Below are 4,746 nucleotides of genomic sequence, written 5' to 3'. Positions count from 1 at the left end.
GGTCTCGGATTCTTCCGAACCCGAGAACTATATACGAGTATGATATATATATATACATGAACACAGAATATTAAAATACAACCCTGAACGGTGGATCACTTGGCTCGTGGGTCGATGAAGAACGCAGCTAATTGCGCGTCAACGTGTGAACTGCAGGACACATGAACATCGACATTTCGAACGCACATTGCGGTCCACGGATACAATTCCTGGACCACGCCTGGCTGAGGGTCGTTCACGTAACCTTAAGACTGCTTACGTTGGCATCTCGGTGTCACGTACGAGCGATTGTTGGACCGTTCGTCGGCGTTTGCCGCGGTCGCACGAAAACAAGCGAGAATACGCTCTAGACGTCATGGAGGGAAGAAGGTTGTGTGTACGCGGCAGATGACTGGAGACATCGTCGTCATCGTCGTTGCTTTGTCGTTCCGGACTTGCGTGAGTGCTAATTTTCACACGGCGTCGTGAGTCGCTTAATTTGTCGACCGCCCGTGTGTGTATGTGCACCGCTCCGGACGCAAGCGCGCGGACGTACGATCATCGACCAGCCTCCGTGTCTCGCCAAATACCCTCGTGATTGTTAACAGACAGCGTTCGCTTTTCGTGCGAGTTTTCATCCGCGCTCCCGACGTAGTCTGAAATGATGCGTGTAAGAAAGAGGCGTGCGTAACCCGCAACGACACACAAGAGAGTTTGTCGTGAGACTACAGAGAAGGACAATGAAAGGGTGTGCGAGTGAGCATGAACACGAGATCGCGTATACCCCACCCGTGTAGTGTGGTGAAGAAATGTATGACGAGAAACAGAGCCCCAGGGATTCTAGAGGGATCGTCTTGTTGCAGGAACAACGCGAAAAGGAGGCACTCATTCGTCGAAACGATGAAGTTCCGGGATGCATCTTCCCCGGCCACGTTTCGGTCGAGTCGTTTGTGGCTCCGTGAATGTGTTGTGTTGTACTACAACTTGTTTCTGTATCCTGAATCCTCTTTGGCGAGGCTTACACAGCCGCCATATATATGACTCATCACATAGGGATGACTTCTCTCCTAGAAGGAGGAGGTGGAAAGGTAGCAGCGTCCGGTCGCCCCATGTCTTCGCGTTAGTCGATCGCCGAGAGAGACCGCGCGTCAAGTCCGGTCGTCCAGTCCACGAAAGCTATACAAAAAGCAAGCGGACGGGCGTTAAACCATACCGGCAGTCGCCTGGCGAGAGTCTCTCTCCTTTAGATCGAATTAAACGAGACGCGAAGATGCTTTGGTGTGGCGCATTAAGGACGATGTGACTTACTTTCCGCTGATCACTTCTGGCGAATTACGAGGAGCTTCCTTACCTTTGGAAACGCTGCTGTTGCGTTACGACAACATATTCCGAAGGCACACGGCGAAGTTGGGACGACGCATCGAACATGATCTCAAGTCTCTCTCTCATTTCCCATTTCTCGTAACATTCGTTCACACACTCTGCCTGGTCCGCTTCTCTCGGTTGTGTGCCCCCGTTGTACGAGGATTACGCCACAGCTTCTTTCGTCATTTTTACACATATATAAAATATATCACTCTACGTGTGTGATATATTTAACACGTATACGACGACCTCAGAGTAGGCGAGATTACCCGCTGAATTTAAGCATATTACTAAGCGGAGGAAAAGAAACTAACAAGGATTTCCTTAGTAGCGGCGAGCGAACAGGAAAGAGCCCAGCACTGAATCCCGCGGTACTGCCGCAGGGAAATGTAGTGTTCGGGAGGATCCGTTTATCCCGTGACGTTGCATCGCGTCCAAGTCCATCTTGAATGGGGCCATTTACCCATAGAGGGTGCCAGGCCCGTAGCGACCGGTGCGCGTCTCGGGAGGGTCTCTCCTTAGAGTCGGGTTGCTTGAGAATGCAGCCCTAAGTGGGTGGTAAACTCCATCTAAGGCTAAATACAACCACGAGACCGATAGCGAACAAGTACCGTGAGGGAAAGTTGAAAAGAACTTTGAAGAGAGAGTTCAAGAGTACGTGAAACCGTTCAGGGGTAAACCTGAGAAACCCAAAAGTTCGAAAGGGGAGATTCATCGTCGACAAATGCTGGCTCCCGTTGGTGCGCGAAACCCCGAAAGGGGTGTCCGTCGCTTTTCCGCAAGGAGGGCGCACGGATGTTACGGCCAACGGCGAACGTTCCGGCTACGTAGACGTGCACTTCTCCCCTAGTAGGACGTCGCGACCCGTTGCGTGTCGGTCTACGGCCCGGGCGGTTAGACCGTTGCGTCGCCTTGTGCGTGCGCGACGGACCCTCGGTGACCCGACCGGCTGCGCGACGGTGTTCCCCCAGATGGTATCGGGCCGCAACCAGTCTTCTCATTCGAACGGTGCGTCAGGCCCGCCGCAAGCTCGGTCAGCTTTGTTTGCCCTGTGGTACGGACGTCTTTCCCGTTCACGGGCCTGGCCAGCTGTTAGCCGGCGGAGCCCTCGGACTGGCCAAGCTTTGAATTACCTGTCGGCGGCGCTATTGCTTTGGGTACTCTCAGGACCCGTCTTGAAACACGGACCAAGGAGCCTAACATGTGCGCGAGTCATTGGGATGAGTAAACCTAAAGGCGAAATGAAAGTGAAGGTCGTCCTTTGCGTCGGCCGAGGGAGGATGGGCGCTGCATAGTGCTCCGCACTCCCGGGGCGTCTCGTTCTCATTGCGAGAAGAGGCGCACCTAGAGCGTACACGTTGGTACCCGAAAGATGGTGAACTATGCCTGGTCAGGACGAAGTCAGGGGAAACCCTGATGGAGGTCCGTAGCGATTCTGACGTGCAAATCGATCGCTGGAACTAGGTATAGGGGCGAAAGACTAATCAAACCATCTAGTAGCTGGTTCCCTCCGAAGTTTCCCTCAGGATAGCTGGCACTCACTCCTCCGTTCCTTCGGGGACGCGTCGAGTCTCATCTGGTAAAGCGAATGATTAGAGGCCTTGGGGCCGAAACGACCTCAACCTATTCTCAAACTTTAAATGGGTGAGATCTCTGGCTTGCTTGGTTCATTGAAGCCACGAGATTTCGGATTAGAGTGCCAAGTGGGCCAATTTTGGTAAGCAGAACTGGCGCTGTGGGATGAACCAAACGCAGAGTTAAGGCGCCTAAGTCGACGTTTATGGGATACCATGAAAGGCGTTGGTTGCTTAAGACAGCAGGACGGTGGCCATGGAAGTCGGAATCCGCTAAGGAGTGTGTAACAACTCACCTGCCGAAGCAACTAGCCCTGAAAATGGATGGCGCTGAAGCGTCGCGCCTATACTCTGCCGTCAGCGGCAAGTGGGGAGGGACGGTGCCATTACTGGTGACCGTCCTCCATGAAGCCCTGACGAGTAGGAGGGTCGCGGCGGTGTGCGCAGAAGGGTCTGGGCGTGAGCCTGCCTGGAGCCGCCGTCGGTGCAGATCTTGGTGGTAGTAGCAAATACTCTAGCGAGACCCTGGAGGACTGACGTGGAGAAGGGTTTCGTGTGAACAGCCGTTGCACACGAGTCAGTCGATCCTAAGCCCTAAGAGAAATCCTATGCAAATGTGGTGTCCTAAAATCAATGTCTGCAAACATATTATTATACAAAGAGATAAATTGAAAGATAAAAAAAAGAGACACACACACGTTGGGCGAAAGGGAATCCGGTTGCTATTCCGGAACCCGGCAGCGGAACCGTTTAACATCCGGGCCCTCATTGAGTGTTCGTCGGGGTAACCCAAAATGACCTGGAGAAGCCGTCGGGAGATCTGGGAAGAGTTTTCTTTTCTGTATAAGCGTTCGAGTTCCCTGGAAACTTCTAGCAAGGAGATAGGGTTCGGAACGCGAAGAGCACCGCAGTTGCTGCGGTGTCTGGATATTCCCCTCGGACCTTGAAAATCCAGGAGAGGGCCACGGGAGGTCTCGCGCCGGTTCGTACCCATATCCGCAGCAGGTCTCCAAGGTCAAGAGCCTCTAGTCGATAGATTAATGTAGGTAAGGGAAGTCGGCAAATTGGATCCGTAACTTCGGAATAAGGATTGGCTCTGAGGAGCGGGGCGTGTCGGGCTTGGTCGGGAAGCGGGTCTGGCTGACGTGCCGGGCCTGGGCGAGGTGAAGGGTCTTAGACTTCGGTCGACGTCCTGGGATCCGAACTCGGTCCCGTGCCTTGGCCTCCCGCGGATCTTCCTTGCTGCGAGGCTTCCGCGTCGGTTCAGCCGTCGCGTGTCGTTTCTTCGGCCGCCATTCAACGCTCGGCTCAGAACTGGCACGGACCAGGGGAATCCGACTGTCTAATTAAAACAAAGCATTGCGATGGCCCCCGCGGGTGTTGACGCAATGTGATTTCTGCCCAGTGCTCTGAATGTCAACGTGAAGAAATTCAAAAAAGCGCGGGTAAACGGCGGGAGTAACTATGACTCTCTTAAGGTAGCCAAATGCCTCGTCATCTAATTAGTGACGCGCATGAATGGATTAACGAGATTCCCTCTGTCCCTATCTACTAGCGACTCCTGTGACTCATGCAGGTCTGATACAACTACCGTACCAGGTAAAATAGGCGCTACCAAACCGCGGAAAAAGAAACAGCCTGTGCAGGCGAAGCACAACGACGCCTGTGACGAAAATGAAGCCGTAGAGTCTCTGTCCAATACCTCAGCCATTGGACTACAGGCAAAGTCGGACAAGATATACAGAAGCCTCTTGGACTACATGACCGCCCCTTCCACCGGAGCAGACAGCGAGGCCATACGCTATGTTATGTCTAAGATCGCAAAGCT

The 4,746-nt window shown here is 53.4% G+C and overlaps 1 non-coding gene and 1 pseudogene across 1 annotated transcript; both read left to right on the top strand.

The window, feature by feature from the left end:
• Nucleotides 1–79: 79 nt before the first annotated feature.
• On the top strand, nt 80–234 carry LOC143187979 (5.8S ribosomal RNA). Its single transcript, XR_013003410.1, has one exon. It is a non-coding gene; the product is annotated as a 5.8S ribosomal RNA (ribosomal RNA).
• A 1,355-nt stretch (nt 235–1,589) lies between these two features.
• On the top strand, nt 1,590–4,512 carry LOC143187974 (large subunit ribosomal RNA; annotated as a pseudogene).
• The last annotated feature ends 234 nt before the right edge of the window (nt 4,513–4,746 follow it).

This window comes from Calliopsis andreniformis, unplaced genomic scaffold (genome assembly GCF_051401765.1).
Source record: "Calliopsis andreniformis isolate RMS-2024a unplaced genomic scaffold, iyCalAndr_principal scaffold0443, whole genome shotgun sequence".
Lineage (NCBI taxonomy): Eukaryota > Metazoa > Arthropoda > Insecta > Hymenoptera > Andrenidae > Calliopsis > Calliopsis andreniformis.
This window is presented reverse-complemented; position numbering and strand designations above follow the sequence as displayed.